General features: G+C 42.9%; 1 protein-coding gene and 1 pseudogene across 3 annotated transcripts in view; one reads left to right on the top strand and one right to left on the bottom strand.

Moving 5' to 3' along the window:
• MYO5B (myosin VB) overlaps window positions 1-23483 on the bottom strand; it is a 363858-nt gene that overhangs the window by 264711 nt on the left and 75664 nt on the right. The window lies entirely within an intron of this gene.
• Window positions 1538-1657, top strand: LOC133375898 (5S ribosomal RNA; annotated as a pseudogene).

Genomic DNA, 23483 nt, shown 5'->3' on the forward strand with positions numbered 1-23483 from the left:
GACAGAACTCACATTCACAATGTTGTCTCTTAGCATGCAACCTGTGATTTGCAGGGAACGTGTATTATGCCTTTAGCCTTATGTATTTTTATTTATTTATTAAATTTATATCCTGCCCTTCCTCCTGAAGGAGCCTAAGGTGGCAAACACACAAGCAAAAACATACAAAAACAATTCCAATACAAATGCAGAAAGGGAAATACAACAGGAACAGCACCTGTATAATATATGAAAAAGGAAATGGACTGCCTTCAAGTCGATCCCGACTTATGGCGACCTTATGCATAGGGTTTTCATGGTAAGCGGTGTTCAGAGGGGGTTTACCAACTGGCTAGGGCCTGCTCAGCTTGCCACAGCTGCACAAGGCAGCCCCTTCCTTCTCCGCAACTGCCAGCTGGGGGGCAACTGGGCTCCTTGGGACTATGCAGCTTGCCACAGGTGGCAGGGCATATAACCCTGAGCCACTCACTGTGGGGTGATCTTTAGCTGGCACTTCACACCCAGGAGACACGAACAGGGATTTGAACTCACAGACTCTGGACTCCCAGCCAGGCTGTCCTCCCCACTGTACTATACCAGCTGTGTATAATATATAATGGGAGGGAATTCCAAAGGATAGGTATGCCATAACACTAAACATCTGATTCGTATATCCTGCGGAACAGGCCTCCTGATAAGATGACATCTGTAGGAGGCTCTGCCCTGCAGAGTACAGTGATCAATTAGACATATGAGAAGCAAGGCAATGTTTTAGGAATCCTGGTCCCAAGCTGTATTGGGCTTTATATACCTCTACCTTGAACCTAGCCTGGTAGCTAATTGGCAGGAAGTGCAATTATTTCAACAGCGGTGTAACATGGTGGCAATATCCTGCCCCAGCGGGCAGTCAAGACAATGCTACAGCTTCCAGACCAACCTCTAGGGCAATCCCACATAGAGCACATTGCAATAATCCAACATGGAGATAAGCACAGTGGACAACAGTGGTAAGGCTATACCAGTCTAGAAACAGCCGTAAAAAAGCCCTCCAAGCCAGTGAGTCTTAAGGATGCCCAATTTTATTAGTTGTCAACAGATCACTGCAGACCATCACTAAGACCATCTCTCTCTTGTTCTTTTCTTCATTTTTGCACCGAGTATCAATGCTTAAAGTTTTCTATAGAACCTCGAAGTCCATTTTCAACATTCAGCCTCCATAGTCCCAATGCCTGCTCAATTAAAGCCTTTTACCAGACAGGACATAAATGTGTTGCAATGGAAACCAAACAGCTCAAGAGATTTGGGACCCCAGGAAGTTCACAGCACTGGCTTTTGTCAACACTGTGTTACCAGAGAGGGGTAAACCCAGCCCAGCTGCAAAAGAACCCATTAAAGAACCCATTAAACTAGGCACTGACATTATTGAAAGTAAAGCCTGCCACGGTGTGCTTCAATTATCAAAATGGCCCTCAAGAGTTAATAGCTGCTATGAATTTTATTTATTAAAATGTGTTGCAGCTTAATGGCAATGAATTGTTTATATATATATAATGTGTAATTATATGGCCATACTACCCTAAACACACCCAATCTAGTCTGATCTCAGAAGCTAAACAGGGTCAGGCCTGGTTAGTACTTGGATGGGAGACTACCTGGGAATACTGGGTGCCCATAGGCTTAGAGGAAGGCAATGGTAAACCACCTCTGAATACCTCTTACTGCGAAAACTCTACCAATATATCCCAAAAAGATTCATAAGGTCGCCATAAGTTATAATAGACTTGAAGGCATATAACAACAAATAATGTGTAATTATTTTTAGGATTGCACAATAGCTACACCAGCAGGAACTGTTCAACTTTAATGAAGCTATCTAAATACACTGCCAGAGCAGCAGTTTTGCTGGTGAAAAGGGGGAGGGGTAAGAAAAAGGAGAAAAGGAAGGACATGTACGCAACGCCACAGTGGTGCACCACATTCTCTACCTCTCAACACCTCCTCGCTTTGCACATGCTGGCTGGACTCCTATTTTTAATTGCAATGGGGAGGGGGAGATGCCTTTAAGAAGCATGACGTTTACTGCTCACAGTACATTCCGTTTAATCATAGTTAGCCAGAATCATATGCAGATAGTCAATATCTGAAAAACGCAGGACAATTATATATATATATATATATATATATATATATAATGCAAGTAGTTCAGGAGAGATGCTAGACAATATGTGGCCAATGAATCCAATCCATAAAGCAGGGGTAAGGAACCTTTTTCAGCCTCACAGAGCTACAATTTCCGGATTGGTTTATCAATCATGGAATAGTAGAGTTGGAAGAGACCTATAAGACTATTGAGTCAAATTCCCTGCTCAATGCAGGAATCCAACTTAAAGCATACTCAAACGGGCAGCTCTCCAGCTGCCTCTTGGATGCCTCCAGTGTTGGAGAGACCACCACCTCCTTAGGTCATTGGTTCCATTGCCGTACTGCTCTAACAGTTAGGAAGTTTTTCCTGATGTTCATCCGAAATCTGGCTTCCTGTAACCTGAGACCATTATTCCGTGTCCTGCACTCTAGGATGATCAAGGAGAAATCCTGGGCCTCCTCTGTGTGGCAACCTTTCAAGTATTTGAGAGTGCTATCACATCAGACAATCAGTCCCTCTTCTTCCTAGGGAACACTGGGAATCATAGCTCTGTGAGGGGAATAGGAGGTTCCTAACAATTCTCAGCACCTTTAACAAACGACAGATCCCAGTATTCTTTGGGGGAAGCCATGACTGTTTCAAGTGGTATGATCCTGCTTTAAACGTTACGGTGCGGATGTCCCCAAGAAACAAAAGGGTGTGTGTGCATTGTCTGTGGCAATGGAACTTACTGGCCAGCAGTGCTGATAGAGGAGTGGGGGGATAGGAAAGGCAAATGCCTTGGCCCATCACCCCTCCCCCACCTTCTCAAACTGATCTTAGATAGTGGGATAGGATAGAGAGCTAAGCCACAAGCCCAAGTTCAAACAACACACAGCACAGCAGTAAAACATCCAGGGAGGAATCAAGCAGTCACAATCTCCTCTCCCAGAACCCATGTGTTTGCATTAAGCTTGATGTGACATGCAAACCAGGCCAATGTGTTGCTAATGTCATGGCCCCGTCGGAGGACTCATCAGACGAGGATGACTCGGGAGTAACAGCAGCAGACCCAGAAGCAGCAGACCCAGAAGGAGAAATGGAGGAAACTCCTGAGAACCCAGCTCCTTCTCCCCCTCAGCTGCAGAGCACCCCAGACACAGCTGAAGCCCTTCAGCCAGACGCAAGCAGTGAACAGGATACTCCCCCCTCACCTGCAGAACGGAGACAGCAGAAGGTCAGGCAGAAGAGGGGCAGGCCTGTCCACTTAAGGCCAAAACGCTGATGGCTCACACCTGCTGACAAACCTGCTCCTTAAAAGGCAAACCTTGGTTTCAGCTTGTTGCTGACTACAACGTCAGGCGTGACCACTGTGTGTCTTCCTATCCCCTGAACCTTGACTTGGACTGATCTCTCGGCAAACTAGACCCGGACCTTCACTGATGTCTCTTCTGGACTTCTGGCTTGGCACGTAAGCTTGGAAAGGGCCTTGCCCTTATCATGCTTCATCCTCGTTAGCCTGGCAGATTTATGACCAGACTGCCAGCTAAGGACTTTCCCGCCCTGGTAAATACCCAGGAATTTCCAGCCCTGCCTGCACTGCTGTCTCAGTGCAGAGCTGACAGCTAACTAGAGAAACAGGTACATTTATTTGCTTTCCACCTCAATTCTTCATCATTTTGAGCAAATTTTCAATGCCTATCAGTAAGTAGTAACTTCTCAAAAACAGCAGTCATATATCACAAGAATGAATAGCGTCTGTTGGAGGTGTGATGCGCTCAAGTTATTTTGGGGAAAAGGCAGATCTGCACAAGACTGATAAAGCCAAGACAAGGGAGAGAACGGGTGATCCAAACAGGCTTTTAAAAGTATGATGTGCTTAACAGATAGGACATAAGGGTGGCAGTTCTTCCTCTAGCCTGAAAAGCCCTGAAAAACCGAAGATGACCCTTGAAAAATTACAGTACATTCACATGTAGAGATATGTGAGGCTGTAAATGCAGAACAGTACAAAAGCAAATCATCATCACCACCACCATCACAATCACCACATTTTGGCACGACGGTATCCCAGATATGACACCAAGGAATTATGAAATCTATTAATTAATTTGAGTATTAATATAATTTACAGAAAACAAAAAAAATATGATTTATTCTGCAGAGATTGGGTTGCATTCAACTAGGTTCTACTCAGAGTAGACCCACTGAACTTAATGGTCCCAATTTAAGCATGTCCGTAAATTTCAGTGAGTTTACTTTGAGTAAGACTAACACTGCATACAATCCATACTAACCAAAAGAAACAAGCCTACCTACCCATCCTCCTCCATGTGCTCTAGCACCTTTGAAGGATCCTTATTTTGGTCAATGGATTTAACCAGTGTTTATTTCATCTGAAACCGATGAAGCAACAAGGTGTGTGAGGGGGGAGGTGTCTGTCCCCATCAGCTCGGCTGAGATCAGCTGCCACAGGCATCCTCCTACCCACACAGATACCATCTATAGCTATTCCGCCAAGTTATTACAAAAAGCAAATATAACCAAAGTCAAATTTGCTCGTTTTTCTCCCCTGCCCCATCCCATTTGTGTCATGTCTGTCAGGGACGCATCTGATTCTTTGTACAGCACTGAATAAAATCAATATATACACAAGTGTGCCCACCCCACAGAATTGACTGAAGAATCCCTGCCTACCTCAAAGGATACATTTGGAGAAGAACAGGTAGCTTATCCTTCCTTGTGACCACTGGTGAGGGAGCAATTTGGACTCAATGCAGTGAGCCAAACCTGTGGCTGTCTCTAATCCTAAAGGCCAATCTACAATACTAAGCATGAGCCTCTGCTAATCTGTTGCCTTCCAGATGTTTTTGATTCTACTCCAGAAGTTTTTGATCAGCCCCAGCCAGCACAGCTGTTTAGTAGTCCAAAACACCTGGAAAGCACCAGGTTGGTGAAGGCTGCTATACAGGCTAACATTATCATCAATAGTGGTTACTGCAGCTCATGGATTAAGAACGTAAGAAGAGCCTGCAGGATCAGGCCAGTGGCCCATCTAGTCTAGCATCTTGTTCTCACAGTGGCCAATCAGACACTCATGGAAAGCCAAAAGCAGGACCTGAGCACAAGAGCACTCTCCTCTCCTGCAGTTTCCAGCAACTGACAGCCAGAAGCATACCACCTCCGATTGTGGATTGCATGGTCCTCATCAACAGGGGTTACTGCAGGTCATGGATTGCAAAGTTCTCTTCCACCCCATCTCCCTAAAAAAACCCAACAGTGCCATTTTTCATGGGGTTCATCTCCTCTTGCTTGCATCTACAGAACAGCAAACTGCCAGCACAGTGTTGTCAGACCAATTTGTCATGACTCACACTTTATAAAAGCATTTTGAAGTACATAGCCATGAAGCTCACTGGGTGACCTTGGACCAGCCACTGCCTCTCAGCCTCATGAAAACCCTAGTCATAGGGTTGCCATAAGTTGGGATCGACTTGAAGGCAGTACATTTACATTACCCATTGACTTCTGGATAGCACATTAGAGTACCAAAATTGTGACACAAAAACAAAACACTTAAGGATAAGCACATATCTGTGCCTCTTATGTTAACCCTTTAAAACAAGACCTTTTTTAAATAAAGGTGCACTCCTCTGAGTCCAACTTTCAAAAGGGATTTGAAAGACCAGATGGCGTTCAGCGACAAATTTCTGACACTAAACCTGTTCTTACAGAGGATTTAGGTTCCTCTTTAAGAGCTAACAAATAAAGTTCAGGGACTGTTCGAGGGGATAGCAAGTACTGTTGTATCACACTACAGAATGGCATCTCAATTCTCATGTTGATAGAACTGTGCAGGAGCACAACAGTGAGGGAGAAGAAAACAGGCCACTAATTACAGGTATCTGCAAAGACAAAGTGTGCATACACATAAAGCTTCTCACTGTACCTCTGTATGAGTTACTGTTCTGACCTTGTAAGAGGTGGGTTCTCCTAGCGTTTTCCAGCTGGTTATTTCAAGAACTATAAGAACTGGTGCCTTAACTTGGTCTTCTCCTCATGCCAGATTATTTGTCCCAGTACTATGATTGCCAGATGCTCTCAAGGGTCTCAAGGTGAAGATCTTTTACATCAGCTGCTACCTGGCCTTCTTACTGCTCTGTGTGTCCCTTGTTCCTGTCAGAAAGCATGCCCAGAGGAGTGACTCATGCAGAAAATATAGGTAACTAGGCCCCACTGAGAGCCGGTAATCAGTGGGGCCTTCAAGGTAGGGCAATGGGGCAGAGATCTAGGGCCCTCAACTCAGCAGAATGAGCCAGAGGGCCCTCAAATACAGGAGGGTGGCTTCCCACATGTTGGAATCAAATAAAGTAATACAAATTACCATCTAAAATAAAGATGGAGAATCTATGGCCAACTAAATGTTGTTGGACTCCAGTTCCAATCATTTGACTGATGTTTATCTTATATTTTATTGTCTTAGGGCACCATGAAGGCTCTCTGTAAAGACAGAAAAATGGTCATAATAAATTAAGTAGTCAAGTGGTAGACTCCCTGGGTCTTCAATAAATAAGGTCTTTCATTTGAAATCTTGGGAGGGGGGGAGTCCATGAGCTTGACTTTTACAAGTCTCAGCTAAAGCTGTTGACGTGTGTGCGTTGTTGCGTGAAACAGCATACATTACGTTGAGTTAAGCTGAGCAAGAAACTTCTTCAGAGCATTAGATCATGTTAAGAGTCTTTATTAAGACATTACGGCCAAAGGCTTAAGAGTAAATACATGTAGAGTTTCTTCAGTCACCCCCCTTCTGGTACATCTCTCTCCAAAGGTAAACACAGAAGAGAACCTCTCCGTTCAGAGGCAATACACAGAAGACACAGCTTAACACAGATAGCTGCTAGAACTTTTCCCAGTCTATCGCGATGGTTACCATAGCAACGGCCTTGGCAGTCCGTTCCCAGACTGGGCAAAGACATAACTCCCCCTAGTTACAGTTTTTCAGACTTGATGGAAAAACAGACTCAGTGACAGTGCGGTTCAATGGTCAACAAAAGCTGGACTAGTCTTCAGTTCAGTCAAGTAGTTTTCCTTGACAGGAAAGGTTAAGAAAATTATTTGAGTCATCGCTTCAATTTATATGCTGCAGGTGACATCAGCTAATGAAACACAGTTTTCACTCTCTTGCTTATTGTGTTAATTACGTGGAACGTCACATGCCTAATTCTACAAGCAGAGGCATGTTGGTTGCTGTCACTGCCCAGAAACAACAACAGGGGCAATTCTGGTTTCTGATGCTAGAAACTGAAATGCCTTGAGCATACAAAAGAATCAGGAAGTGACTACATGATAAAGCCCCAGTTAAGATCATGGAACACAGAAAAGCAATCAAAATAAGCCAGAACAGGTTTCACATTCCTGGACGAAACACTAGTAAATGCTGGCTTGAACTAACAAAAAGAAGGGGGTGGACAATAGCATAGTGGTTGACAACTATACTGTGAAAGAAGTCAGTACTAGAAATGAGAAGTGAACACAATTCTCCGAGTGTGGATCATTGTGTGGCTCAAATGGCACTGCCCACGCACAAGAGGGAGGCACCAGAAGACTTAGGGGAACCTCAAAGTTTGTAGAAGAAAACAAAACCTCAGAGGGAGAAGCTTCTAAAAAATAGCCCAACCAGGACTGAGCACATTCAGTTGTCAAAGAATGCTGAATGACTGTTGGGAGGAAAATATGGTAAAAACTGGAGGTGGAATGGAATGGAAAGGGACATGACTGGCTGGCTGGAACCCTGATCAACAGCACTCCATACCAAATCATTCTGCTGCAAGTCCTAGTTGCTTATTCCAAAGTTGTTCTAACTCCCAAGTTACACTTTCCACTAAGTTATTGCACATGAATATTATGTTTCGAGACCTGGGGTTGGTTTCAGTGGCCGTGGCAGGGGCTTTGAATGCCTTTTTGGTTCCTCAAGTTCCCTTGATGCTACCCTATGCCTCCTGTTGTCGAGACCGGGTGAAGGCAGCAGGTAGCCAGCAAAAACCGGCCTCCTGCTTGATTGGACCAGTGAGCAAGCCTAAGCTTCTATAGGGCTAGAAACTATACGCAATCAACTCTACTAGTTCAAGGAGGCTGATCTCCCCACAGTCCTTTGGCCACAGATGTGTGGTGACAGCTCACAGGCCACAATGCAAATCCTTGATGCCACCCTAGGTGGTTCTGAACCTATTTTAACAGCAGATTTAGAAGTTCAGGAAAGAGACTTAAATTGGTTACACTTGGGTCTTCCACTAAGTCCCCATTTCACCACCACCACCTCTCCCACAAGGCTTTGTGCTATAAGCACCATGCTAGCTTCCTCTAAGAAACAGAACAGGAAACAGGCAATTTGTTTGCTTGTTTGATGCTCAGACTAACTGAAAAATGGGCTGGAGGATTAAGGGAAATCACTGTTTTTTAAAATTGTTAACTGTTTTTCAGCTATTTGATTAGGTTTGTATTACAATCTCTCTCACACACACACACAACTACTACAGTTAGTTGCCTGGGAAACATGCAGAAAGGTGGAGTATAAATTGAAAGAAAGGAAAAACCATCTCTTTTCATTCTGTATTGAGGCCCCATCTGCACACTATACATTTAAAGCACTGTTATTCCACTTTAAACAGCCATGGCTTCCCCCAAAGAATCCTGGGAACTGCAGTTTCTGAAGGGTGCTGAGAATTGTTAGAAGACCCCTATTTCCCTCACAGAGCTACAATTTCCAGAGTGGTTTATCAACCAACCCCTCTTCTTCCCAGGGAACTCTGGAAATTGTAGCTCTGTGAGAAGGATAGGGGTCTCCAAATACCCTTAACAAATTAGAGTTCCCAGGAAGCCATGACTGTTTAAAGTAGTATAATGCTGCTTTAAATGTATAGCGCACATGGAGCCGGAGTGAAAATAAGTATTGCGATGGTTGAGGGATTCTTCTCTTTGGCACTAGAGCCATTAAGGTAGGATATTGGCATGAGCAGATTTAAGAAGAAAGGGAGTAGGCTAGAAGAATCTAAATTGCCTGGGGTGAACCATTGCGTGTGCCTTCGGAAATGCATGCACTTCACAAAATGAAAGTCAGTGGGTTTGTAGAAGAGATCAAATGATGACCTTCTCGCATTAAAAAGTAACCTGCCAATCGAGCTGACACAAGCCTTTTCCAGGTCAGTTTGAAGTCAGCACAGTTGCAGTTTTATCATCTTCAGAGTGACTCAAACAAACAGCTGAGGCCTGCCACATCACTAGTACAGAGTACCACCACCTCTTTTGTTGCTGCCCATTTTGTGCTGGCATCCATGGCACTTTTATCAAGATATGAGTACCGACACCTCATTTTATTTATTTATTTTGCCAAAAAAGCACTGTCTCTAATGTTGTGTAAAAGCACCCTTTCCATTTAACAACAATACTGGACAGCCATCCAAGACAATTTTATTCCAGCTGCCTTATCTTATACCCTCACCACAAAAACAGATGAGTGCCTCTTAGGGGTTAAGTTGCTTAACCGGCATGCCACCTTATTTATAATACAGCGAGTAGCAAGAGACCACCTGATCAGCCATGCCGATGTTTGGAGAGCAAATGGAGACATCATTTAGTCAGAAATGAGACGGTGGGTGTCATGGGGTCTTAGGACTTAGAATGTGTGGCTCCAGTTGAGAGGATTGGCCTAAATAGTGTCTGCATTTGTCTCTCAGATTAAACCAGCCTTTCCCAACTAGTGGGCTACCAGATGTTGTGGGACCACAACTCCCATCAGCCTCAGCCAGCATTGCCAATGGTCAGGAAAGATGGGAATTGTGGTCCAACAACATCTGGTGGCCCACTAGTTGGGAAAGGCTGGATTAAACAGAAAGGCCGGGCGGGGGAACCACTGTTTGCAAGGAAGACACTAGGGATACCAGTGAGGCTTTGAGAAATGCCAAAACTGGAGAGGGGAATAAATTATGTATTCCTATTTATCCTTTCCCTCATAGGAAACCGAAAAAGTTAATTGCACTAATGTTCTAGGGTTGACAATGTTGCCTACAGGTAAATAGTAGGCATCTGAAACACAGACGTACACCCCTCCCTCAAGATTAACTTGCTTCAAGCAAGAATAATTTGTGACTTTGTAAAAACACTATGTACCTTCCTTGTTTTCTCCTCCAAGATTCACAGTAGTCCTTAAATAATAATAACTACTACTTCACATACATTATCTCAACAGACCTTACAAAAGTTCATTAAGTTAGTCCAGTATTCCCAACCTCACTTTGGCAAGGACAGTGCTGATTATACTTATTCCCCCCCATCCCTAAAAAAAGTCTCAGTACTTGTATCTCAATGGTGGCAGTGTCTTAAAATTGACACAGGGAGAAATCACTCAAAAAATTATTTTGACTCTTTTAATCTTCATTTGGATATTGCTGGCCCAAGATATGTTGCTGCTTGAAGTGGAGAGCAAACAGCATCCCTCCCAATGCTAGGGGGAAAGCCTCACTGCATAATTCAGACATCAGACATAATTTGGATTCCTGCATTGAGCAGGGGGTTGGACTCGATGGCCTTATAGGCCCTTCCAACTCTACTATTCCGTGATTCTATTATTGGTTTCTGCCTTCATCTGTTCCCTTAAATCCTGCCCCGAAAGAAACCAGAATCACCTGCAAAACAGCTCTGGACTTGGGTGCACCGTACAGTGTACTATATCATTGCAATTCCCATCCACAGTGGAAAATTTGAAAAGAAGCACCATGCGACAGATTTCACACTCACTGCAATGTTCTTGGACTGAAACTTTCCACAGCATCCTTCACAAATATTTTGAAATTTATTAGGCTGCTGTTCAGCGAAGACTGTTAAGGTGGGGAGGGGTATATTATGTCAATATTTGCCCTATTCTACAATGCTGATTTTAACTAGCTCTTTTATGTATGTTTTAATGTGTTGTCAGCTGTCTTGGCCTTTCGGATGAAGCATGCAAATAAGAAACAATATATATCCTGATATATATCATGTGTAAATTCCAGCAGCTTTTGGAGTGTGAAAAGACAATAATGCTGGGAAAAACAGAAGGGAGTAGAAAAAGAGGAAGGCCAAACAAGAGATGGATTGATTCCATAAAGGAAGCCACAGACCTAAACTTACAAGATCTGAACAGGGTGGTTCATGACAGATGCTCTTGGAGGTCGCTGATTCATAGGGTCGCCAAAAGTCGTAGTTGACTTGGAGGCACACAACAACAACAACAATTTATCAAAGCTAAAACTACATCACCATCAGGCTTTTATAATAAATAATTACATGATCCATAACAGAAAGCAGATAAGTCAGGCTAATCTTCACATAGTTATCATCCCCACAGCTTATGGTTCCATAAATCTAAAGATGCTTACAGAGACTCAGTAATAATCACTGTTTTATCACTTTACTATGGATTAAAATTTACTGGGCAGCAAAGTAAGTTATGCCTGTGGCTATATGGGATTCATTTCTTTAAAAAAATATATTATTTTGCTTTATTACCATCGCTTCAGCTCTTTTCTCTTAGGGAAAACTTCAAATATATCTACCCCTTCCATTTGCATATCCCATATCTATGAAAGCAGTTCCTACACACAATCACAGAATGCAAAGACATGACCACTTTAGAACATGCTGGTCACTGGTTACAACAAGCATCAGTAGTTGCGTAAGTGTGCTGACAGGTGCATGAAATCATGTTTTACACATACCACTGATTGCATAAGTGTGAAAAGGCCTGGGGAAGGGGAAAACAGGGTGGGGTAATGGGAGAAAAGTTTTTCCCTCCGTCCTCCAAGGGCTTTTTTTAAAAACACAGAATTTTTGGAAATGCTGAGAATAAAGGGGGGGAAATCCTCCTATGAAATACCTTCTCTTTTAGAATGTGTGCAATGATTTCAACTTTTTGTATTTAAATAAGACAATCTACAAAAGAATAATCATTTTTGTTTATACTGTAGATCAGGGATAACCAATGTGGTGCCTTCCAGATGTTGCTGAACTGCACCACTCATCAGCAAGCACAACCAATTGTCAGGGATAATCAGAGTTGTAGTCTATCATCATCTGGAAGACACCACACTGGCTACCTCTGCTGTACAAAGTCAACCCCAGCATGTGTTTCTCCATAGGGAGGATGCTGCCACTTCATGAGAAGAGATATAGGGTCTCCATTTCAACTGCCCTGCTTCTTCTGCCTTTTTGACCTGGCCCTTCCCTTGGGGTTGATCTTCCCCTCAAATGACTGTGTCAGAGACGTGCTGCTATAGACTGGGAAACAAGCAGTTTATTGTCCTGCCTTGCTGAAGAATGAAAAGGTCAGAAAACCTGCCGAGCAGCCAATTACCAAAGACCTGCTGTGGGTGCAAAAACCTCAGAGGAAAAATCTGAATGTTTACATGAGACCTGAGCTCTAACCAAGGTCCACAGAAGGAAGCAGACTACAATTGGATATACGAACTGTTTTCCTTGTACAAAACTAAGGCAATTATAGCTTTATATTGCATAAATATGCCAAAGAGTACAAATTTGTATTCTAAGTTATAAACTGTACTTGTTATGTTGTTATAGCAGTAAAGTAAAACATTACGTTTGCTAACAGGGTAGGTATTGCATATATTTCAATTCTCCCAAACAATTTCTATTCCCCCCCTCCAAAAAACAAGAAAAAGACCATGGGGGGAGTTGCCATATCGGCAACATTTCTGAAAAATTACATCACTGAGAATGTGCAATGGTTTGGTGGGTCACGTAAGAACATGACCGCGTTAAAGCAACATCTGCAAGTACTGACTTCCAATATTATGGTGACCACTGCACAGGAAGAAATTTAATTTCTACTCTTTTGTCCACAGGCACTATAAGTCATTACATTTTGATATGGTCATAAAATAGAGAATTCCAAGCAATATTCTTCTGGAGGAGGAAACCTGAGAAGCAATATACTCCCTATCTTTCTGCTTCCAAGAAGGAAGGAGAGATTGGCATAGAATTATTATTGTTATTTTTATTAGGCTGTATTCAGCTATGCTAGAGTAGAAAAGTGGACCTAAGGTGGTCATGTCCATAAATTTCAGTGGGCAGTATCTAACTAACTCATTCTGATAGCGCAAGGAGTTTTGCTTGCACAACAGAACTCCCCCTTCTCCATTCCCTGTGCCCATCCTGCACCCTCCCCAAATCTGCACCAGAGAATTGGGGGGAACTCCCAGAACATATTTAGGGTGTGTGCAGGAAGAGGAGAACATTCTGTTGTGCAAATGGAAATCCTTGCGCTGACAGAACTGGTAAGCTGGATACCACCTAATGGGTCTACTTTGCATAGGATTAATGCTGGACGCAACCCCATATTTATTACTCACCCTTCACCTTAAGGTCCCAGGAGCCATTACATCTAAAAAAGTTAATACAATGCAACAAAATCAAATAAAGCAACCCCACCCCAAGATACCAAGGAATACAATACATACATACCTTGTAAACCATTTAGGTTCTATTACAATAAAATTTTGTTAAATAAACAAATCTAAGCAAACCAGATGGTACAAAGCAGAATATAGTAGAGTATATAGGAGAACACTGACAACAGTTTAACTGTCAGTCAAAGGCCAAGGAGAAGAGGTGGGTCTTCAATGACAACCTAAAGCTGTACAGAGGCGTTACCCAACACACTTCTATAAGGAGAAGGCTCCTTGCAGGTCATTACCCCTCGCACCTCTAAGGAAGACAACACTGGAAGAAGAACATCTCCTGGAGATCATAACATCCCTGCAGCTGGTGCAAAATAGGCATGACTGCTCACTGGGCAAGGTATCGCCAACATGTCATCACGCCGCTGAAAGAATTGCACTGGTTGCCCATTAGCTACCGAGCCAAGTTCAAGGTTCTGGTTTTGGTGTACAAATATCTGTGCAGCTTGGAACCAGGACACCTGAAAGATCATCTTGCCCCTTTTATACCCAATTGATCAGTGTCCTCTGCAGGTGAGGACCTTCTGTGAATACCATTTTATCAGGAAGTCCGTTCTGCACAACACAGGAAGTGGACCTTTAATGTTGTGGCACCTACCCTTTGGAATTCTCTGCCCTTACATATTAGACAGGCACCATCTCTGTTATCTGCTCGGCACCTACTGAAGAATATCCTCTTTCAATAAGCCTTTTATCCCAATCTGTGTCTGTGTTGGAATTGCTTTTTAAGATTGCATGGTTCTCCCCCTCCTAATTTAGTCCCCACAACAACCCTGTGAGGTAGATTGGGCTGACAGACAGCGACTGCCCCAAGGTCACCAAGTGTGCTTCATGGCTGAATGGGGATTTAAACCCTGGTCTCCCAGGCCCCAGTCCAACACTCTAACCACTACACCACACTGGCTCTCTACTACAAGTCTTACTTCGTAAGATGCCTCTAGGATGTCCCCCCTCAGTAAAAGATTTCAGAGGTACCATGCTAAGCCATCACCAGCTTTGTTTCCACGAGCAGCGATGGCCAATTAGAAACAAAAATACATCCAGGGCAAATCAAACACACTAAATCAAAACGCACTCCTTTCAGCTACATTTTCTGGAGCATATTACACCAGCCAACACAAAGCAGGCCTCACCTCTGGTAGCAGAAGTATAACGCAAGCCTATTTGTCAAGTGAAATGAGCCTCTTCCACTTTGCTTAGTTCACTTAATGAGATCAACAATATAATTCAACAGAGCAGCAACTAATCATCTCCAGCCTATAATGGAAAAGCTGGTTTTCCTCTCATCACAATAAGAAACCACAGTTTCCCCTGTAGTCATGAATTCGTGTCAACCTATCTCAAGAGGGTACCACAGAAGCATCTTAAGAACAAATCAGCTGCACAGCACTGGGTTTCATCCTTCTGGAATGACATTTGTGTACCAACGAAGATGAATCCTGGAAGATTCAGGGCAGACAGAAGAAGATGGATCTTCATCACAGATAAGTCATAAACTGTGGAATTCTCTCCCAGAAAGTGTAGCAGTGGCCATGAACTTGGATAGCTTTTCAGCAAGAATGAAACAAAGAAAACAACTTATGCCCCAAATATATGAAATACTGTCTCCATTTAGGAGGGATGAATGTGCCAATTTCGGTTTCTCACACAGGTTCTTGTTTTTCCTACCTTAAATTCTGTTTTCCAGATTTCCACATCACTTCATTAATTTTTTTTTAAAAAAAATATTCATGAAAATCCACCAGCATTTCAGTGCAAATTTGGCTTAGGTTGATGGGACTTGTATGCCTGGAGGGTGCTATGTTGGCCTCTCCTGACATAATTTAGGAACGTCTGAAGAGACAGGGTTTTTTTAGCTTCTATTTCTTTTCCTTTCTTTTACATTTTATTTCTTCTTTGCCATACAAATATCAAAACAGTATAAAACAATACATAACACACAACAAAACAAAGAAAGAAAAAGGAACATTAATCACATTGTTGCATATAAAGACTCCCTTACAAGGAAAGGTTGTAGCATTTGGGGCTTTTTAGTTTAGAGAAAAGGCGGGTCAGAGGAGACATGATAGAAGTGTATAAAATTATGCATGGCATTGAGAAAGTCGATAGAGAAAAGTTCTTCTCCCTCTCTCATAATACTAGAACTCGTGGACATTCAAAGAAGCTGAATGTTGGAAGATTCAGGACAGACAAAAGGAAGTACTTCTTTACTCAGCGCATAGTTAAACTATGGAATTTGCTCCCACAAGATGCAGTAATGGCCACCAGCTTGGATGGCTTTAAAAGAAGATTAGACAAATTCATGGAGGACAGGGCTATCAATGGCTACTAGCCGTGATGGCTGTGCTCTGCCACCCTAGTCAGAGGCAGCATGCTTCTGAAAACCAGTTGCTGGAAGCCTCAGGAGGGGAGAGTGTTCTTGCACCCGGGTCCTGCTTGCGGGCTTCCCCCAGGCACCTGGTTGGCCACTGTGAGAACAGGATGCTGGACTAGATGGGCCACTGGCCTGATCCAGCAGGCTCTTCTTATGTTCTTAAAGAAATCAATTTTGTGTTAATTGTCCTTTTTTAGTAATTGTTCTCTTTTCCACTTTGAGGTTTCCTATAAAGTCTTTTTAGAGCGGTCAATGTACACACACACACCATATGCAATAAAACTTAACTAAGATGCTCAAAATTTGTCTACTGTGTTTCTTGAATTCTTTCTTTTTTCCTTAAATCGACTTAAGTGTACAAACCAAATGTTCGTAGCAATTTAAATACCTGTTACAATGTACTGACATATAGCTTATACAATCAAAACATATATACATAGATAAATTAAAAAAGGAAATATAAAATAAAATAAATGTTTCAAAATTATAATTGTAATAAAAATAAGAAATCAAGGAATAAAAAAGAGGTGGAACAGAGAGTTACTGAGATTAATGTAAGCTTTAAAAAGCATAACATTTGATACATAGAGACCTAGAAATTCACAGCATTTTTTTCTCCAACATCTTTTCTAGGAATTATTACAATAATCACCGGGGGGGGGGGGAAGGAATGCATATTTATCCTCTTCTGCAGCTTCATGCATCTTGAGCAAAGGATTGTTTAAATTTATGACATTGGCATCCCACTTCTCCCTGGAACATCGTCTAATACCAGGTCAGACTGTTCGTCCATCTAATGCAGTACTCTGACTAGCAGCAGGTCTCCTGTGTCTCAGGCACAGGAAACATAGGAAGCTGCCTTATGCCAAGTCAACCAATGGTCTATCTAGCTCAGCACTGTCTACACTGACTGGCAGCAGCTCTCCACGGTTTCAAGAAAGGACATTCTCAACCATACCTGGAGATGCTGGGAATTAAACCTGGGACCATCTGCATGCAAAAGATGTGCTCTGTCACTGGGGTATAGTCCCTCCCTAACAGGCTCAAAGAAGGGTGTCTAGGGCTATCCCACCTGATCCTCACAAGCACCCTGTGAAACAGATTATGTTAGACAAAGACCACCCAGTGAGCTTCACGGCTGGACAAGGATTTCAGTCTGAGTTTCCCACTCCCAGACATAACAATGTCCCATGTCTACTATACAGTACACTGGCTCTCAATGAATTATAATCTGGTGCTTATTATTTATTATTTAAATCTGTATGCCGCTTTTCCATACAAATATGCTCACAGTGGCTCACAGAGCAACAAAAATGCAAATAAGTACATCATTACAACAATCAACTCAAAACATAACAATCCAATGAATAACTCAGTTTTATTATATGAACATTAAAATGCTTAGAGGAGTTTTCTTTACAATCAAGCAGTATATAAATTTTGTTAAATAAACAAACACTTCTATGAGATATGGATCCAACATTCGATCTCAAGTATAAAAAGATGGCAGCTTTTCAGGGCAATGATGGAGTTCAGTCAGATTTTGACTGGGATCCTCTAAGAACACCAACGCGAAAACAAGTTATGTGTTGTTCATAATATTAGTGAGACAGGATCACCACACAAAGAGATACTGGATTGGAATTATATGCTTTTCTAACAGAACTATAGGACTCAAGGTCTTCAGGATAGTTCTCAAGACTAAAATTCAGGAAGGATTGCCTTTTTTAAAGCATTCAGTTGTGATTTACAAAGTGTTTTCACTGCCCTTCCGGAGCTCCTGAAAATGAAATCAATAACTTGATTTTGGTTCCCTGAGTGTTTCTTTTCCATCTCAGAATTGTTTGCGGCAGTTGCAACGTGACTGAAGTCTACACTCCAGATTTCAAAGTGCAACCCCTCTTTTAGCTTTTGTTCTTGTTCAGGTGGAAGTTATTTTCTTCTGAGAGGAAGTGCCTTTTAACTAACAGATTTCACCAATGCGTTGACAGCTGGGTAGCCAGAGGAGGCCTTGCCTGTGAGCAATAGCACTTAGCTCCACTCACCCACACACTGCATTGTCCTTTTAAAGCGTAGGTGTATTTATGTCAATGTACCACTGGTGTATGTTGAAGTTCTCTCTCTGACTGTATAGTTCTCAGTATGTTAGGGAGTTTGGTGTAAGTTACCAGCAGGAAATCTACCATTACTTCAAAGTCTCCAGGATGAGAGGGGGGAAAAACAGCCAAGTGGTATTAAAAAATGTAAATGTACTGCCTTCAAGTCGATTTCGACCCTATGAATAGGGTTTTCATGAGGCTGAAAGGCAGTGCCTCTGGCCCAAAGTCACCCAGTGAGTTTCATGGCTATGTGGGGATTCGAACCCTGGTCTCCCAGGTCATAGTCCAACACCTTAACCATTACACTACACTGACTTAGAGAGAGCAAGTAATTTTGGCTTCTAAAGAAGAAATACAGAAGTATTTGGGAATGGAGACAAAAGCAGAAAAGAACAGCAGCTGTCTAATCTCTGATCTGACTCAACTGTCAGGTTGTATCAGATGTAATTCATTATATAGGAATAAAACTAGAAGCCTGAAATCTGGCTAGTTACTTATTGAAAATATTTTTATACTGCTTGTTATTAAGAAATCACAACAGAAAAAGTTACAGTAATACCTCAGTAAGGAATCCTCCAGGAAAGAAGTTCCTTTTAAGGAAAGTGGTGGGGTTTTTTTAAGATGAAACTTTCAAGGTTTGCTTTGCTTTGCTATGGATAAACTTTCAAGCTTGTGCCTTGGCTTTAAGGTGAAACTGACCACCTTGTGTCTCTACTTTCCTTTCAATAAATTGACAAGCCTATGCTTTTGCTTTAAGGTGAAACTGGCCAATCTGTGTCTTTGCTTTGCTATGGATAAACTTTCAAACCTCTGCTTTTTCTTTAAGGTGAAACTGACCAGCCTGTGTCCTTGCTTTGCTATCAATAAACTGATAAGCCTATACCTTTGCTTTGCTAGGGTAAAACTGACAAGGCTGTGTTTGCTTGCACTGAAGTGATATCTTGCTTTCTCCCAGGGCTGGAGTGGGAAGGATTCAGTTTGGAGGAGGGGGAGGGGTGGGTGCCCTTTAAGGCACCCTTTAAAGCCCCTGTTGAAGTTGCCCCCACCATCTATAAGAGGGTGTAGGAACCTATCCCTATTATTTCCATGTTATTCCTACCTCTGGTACCAAAGTTTCAGTTAAAGTAATAATGTCCAGGAATGTTAACTGAGGTATTACTGTACATTAAAGCCATTTCAAAAAGTGACAGTACCAGAGAATCAAGAAATGTATGACTGTAGAGTCCATCATGAATTATTAGGAAACACCTGAGCAAAGAGGTACATTTTTACTAAACAAAACCAAGGATCTACTAATGATCCTTCCCAAATAACAGGATTATATTTATAAATATATTCTTAATAAGGCTTATCTAAGCATATTCTCTGTCTCTAGTGAACTGGATAGATACAGGACATATTAGAAACCTTTGCTTTCAGCTTAGAAATGTGCAGTTCCAACCATGTGCAGTTCCAACCATGAAAACAAGAGTGAATAGATTATTACCAGCTAGTACATTTTTGTAAATCAGCATATAAACATAAGAACCACCAGCTAGTCCAGCATCCTATTCTTACAGTGACCAACTAGATGCCTACAGGAAGCCCACAAGCCAAATCTGAGCCCAAGAACACTCTCCCCTCCTATAGTTTCATGCAACTGGTATGCAGGAGCAGTGGAGGTAGAATATAGCTATCATGGTTAGTAGCCACCAATAGACGTATCCTCCATGAAAGTCTCTAATCACCAGTAAAGCCATCCAAGTTGGTGGCCACCACTACTTCTTGTGGGAGCAAATTCCAGAGTTTAACTATGTGCTGAGTGAAGTGCTTCTTTTTGTCAGTCCTGAGTCTTCCAGCATTCAGCTTCATTGGATGTCCACAAGTTCTATTGTTATGAGAGAAAAACTCCTCTTAGTCCACTTTCTCGTCACCATGCAAAATTTTATACTATTCATTCCTTTATTAAATTTATATCCCACCCTTCCTCCCAGAAGTAGCCGAGAGCAGCAAACAAAAATACTAAAAGCACTCTAAAACATATTAAAACAAAGCATAGTTAAAAACATATTTAATAAAACAGCTTTAAAAACATAAAAAGCAACACAGACACACACTAAAGGGCTTGTTGAAAGAGGAAGGGCTTCCATAGATGCCAAAAAGACAACAGAGATGGCGCCTCTTCTCCCAGGAACATCATCTAATACCAGGTCAGACTGTTTGTCCATCTAATGCAGTACTCTGACTAGCAGCAGCTCTCCTGTGTCTCAGGCACAGGGTACACAGGAAGCTGCCTTATGCCAAGTCAGACCACTGGTCCATCTAGCTCAGCACTGTCTACACTGACTGGCAGCAGCTCTCCAGGGTTTCAGGCTGGAGCTTTTCCCATCCATCCTGGAGAAGCCAGTGGCTGAACCTGGGACCGTTTGCATGTAAAGCAGATGCTCTACTGCTGAGCAACGGACCTTCCCCTTTTGTGTTTGATGTCCAGCCTAAGGAAGAGATTTGCTGGAACTTCAAAGCTAACTCACACATCTGTGAACACCGCAGCATGGGAAACCATTGATCCATCTAGTTCAGTACTGTTGACACTGACTGGTGTTGTGGCTCTTCGGGGTTACAGTGTAGGGATCTCTCCCAGTCCTAACTGGAGAAGCCAGGAATAGAACCTGTGGCCTTCTGCATGCAAAGCAGTTGCTCTATCACTGAGCTACACTCCTTCGACTGGAATTAGCAAATGTATTTATGTGACTGCGGCTGTCCGGATTTTTAGTGCATTTGACATAAGTTAACAGATATGAAAAGGCACTGCCCCCACTCACCCACACACACACCACTGCCTGCAAAGTTTCACAGTTTTTGCAAGTCACTTATTAAATTGCTGATTCACAAAACTAATTTGTAAGTTTTGCTAAAGACTCAGCAGGCCATTCATTATGATATGTCTTACAGAGCAACATTATAATTAGTGGCAGGCAGGAGGGAGTGGGCAGTGATTCAGTAATAATAACTAAAACCCTGCCCTCCCACAGGTTGCTTAATGGACAGTGAAAATGAAATGGACTGCCTTCAAGTCCATTCCGACTTACGGGCGACCCTTTGAATAGGGTTTTCATGGTAAGCGGTATTCAGAGGGGGTTTACCATTGCCTCCCTCTGAGGCTGAGAGGTAGCAACTGGCCCAAGGTAACCCAGTGAGCTTCATGGCTGTATGGGGATTCGAACCCTGGTCTCCCAGGTTGTAGTCCAACACCTTAACTGCTACACCACACAGGCTCTCCTAATGGATAGTGCACAGCCTTAATTCTCACCCTTTGGGGTGGGGGGAGGTGGTGAGGAGTGTATGAACGCGCGCACACATTTATAGATTCCCAGAGGGGTAGCAATGACTGTTTCCTGCTCTAAGAGGCCATGGGTCTTGTGGCACCTTACAGACTAACAAAATTATTATGGCATACTCTGTCATGGGCTCAAGCCCATCTCCATTGTCAGGTGCATAATATCAACATAACGCTGTAAGGGTAGGCAGAAAACCCAGCCCAATTAAGCACTACTTATTTGGTGGATGTCAAATTTCTTGAGTCTGCATGTGTATTAATCAACAGTTCTTTTTCCCATAGTGTCATTTCACATACTAAGTGGAGGTAGACCTAGGTTTCTCATCAAAGGTACACTCCCTAGGGAACTACAAATAATTCTTGTGCCAGCATTCATATTCAACATAAAGGTTAACATCTAGACAGAGAAATCGGGTACGAAGCCGCTGGCACCACCCCCAGCCTCCCGTCATGTTGAAGGTCTTGTAAGCACAGGGCCTACCTCACTAGGCTCTCTGCACGCAGCCTTTACCCCCGTGTTTGCACAGCATGGATTATGTACAGAGGTGTACATGCATAGATCTCTCTTAGTGGGAACTTGAATTCATGGAGGTCAGGGAACAATTCCAATACCCCTTTCTCCATGAGTTCATTTGTACACTAAGTGACTATTGACACAAGGATTCAAGGTTTGCAGCTTCCCAAGGGCAAGACACACAGAATTGTTTTAGGCAAGCTTACAGCAAAAGTACATCCTATGTCCTCCTCCCACAGAACCCGCTGTCCTACTAGTTTGAAGATTTGGAGTGGATTAGCTTGCTAATCTAAAATGAGTTCAACGTGAACAAGGATTTAGCCAGTTTAAAAGTTTTACATTTAATTTTGAGGCTGATTCCAACAGTTATCAGAATGCCTGCCCAGAATGTGGCCCTCAAATTCCAGTGTAAGCAAAACCCTGATTTGGGTGGCATATTTCTCATTTTTATAATTCACTGTTTTCCGCGCTCTCGCATAATAAGAGCATTTGATGGGAAGCAAGATCTGGGAATGATGTTTTGTTTCAGTGCAGAACATTGGTGGCTGGTGCCCATCGGGACTGACAGGACGGAAGGCAGGGAGCCCAACAGTAGGTGGAGCCACAGGCAGAGCCAACTAATTCTAGTTTTGTCTCTATCCTCTTCCCTGCTGAGTTCTATAATGGCAACACTGATGCTACGGAAACACTTCCCATAATGCTGTGTGCATAACACACATGGCTGTTCCTGTGGTGGTACAAATGAGGTAACTTCCCAGACCTTGGGAGGGAGCTACCTGACACCAAGAGCACTGCTTGGCTGCCCCATCACCAACCCTCCACAAGCAGCAGTGAACCTCTCTATCTCTTCTGTTCCTAGAGCAAGGCAAGAAGGTAGGCAGGAGAGGGCCTTACTGCTGGGGAACCTTTGGCCCTCCAGACATTGCTCAGCTACAACTCCCATCAGCCCCAGCAAGAATGGTCAGTGGCCAGGGATGATGGGAGGTGCAGTTCAGGGCCGAAGGTTTCCCACGCCTGCACTAGATCAGCAAAAGAAAAAATGTTAAAACTGGCGTGGGGGGGAAGAGAAAGGGGAGGAGAGGGGGCCCCACCACTAAAGCAACAGCAGGACAACAGCAAAAGTAAGCCAGGGGAGGAGGGGGAGGGGGAGGAGGAGGAAGAGGACCACCAGAGAGAGAAGGAGGAGTGGCAGAGGCAGGATGATTTGCCCCAGGCCCCATACACCCCCTAGGGACAGCCTTGCACACACATACACACTTCCCAAGAGCTCCCTGGAAGACTGCAGAAACCCCCAAGCCTAGCACAGGAAAAAATTCCAAAAACTCCAGAAATCTGGCAGGGTGAGGAACAAGAATTTTAAGTATACCTGTGCAGTTTTATTATTTTCCAAACAGTCTAAGTGCCATTTCACCTCATTCCAATAGCAACTCATGAAAGATGAAGGATATCTATAGAAACATATAGATTTTTAAATATATACTTGGTAGTCATTGTATACCTTTAATCCAAGTTTCTCACAGCTTTTTACAAGCTTCAATTAAAGCTTACAACACCTCTGAGAGAATGTTA

This window comes from Rhineura floridana, chromosome 1 (genome assembly GCF_030035675.1).
Source record: "Rhineura floridana isolate rRhiFlo1 chromosome 1, rRhiFlo1.hap2, whole genome shotgun sequence".
NCBI lineage: Eukaryota > Metazoa > Chordata > Lepidosauria > Squamata > Rhineuridae > Rhineura > Rhineura floridana.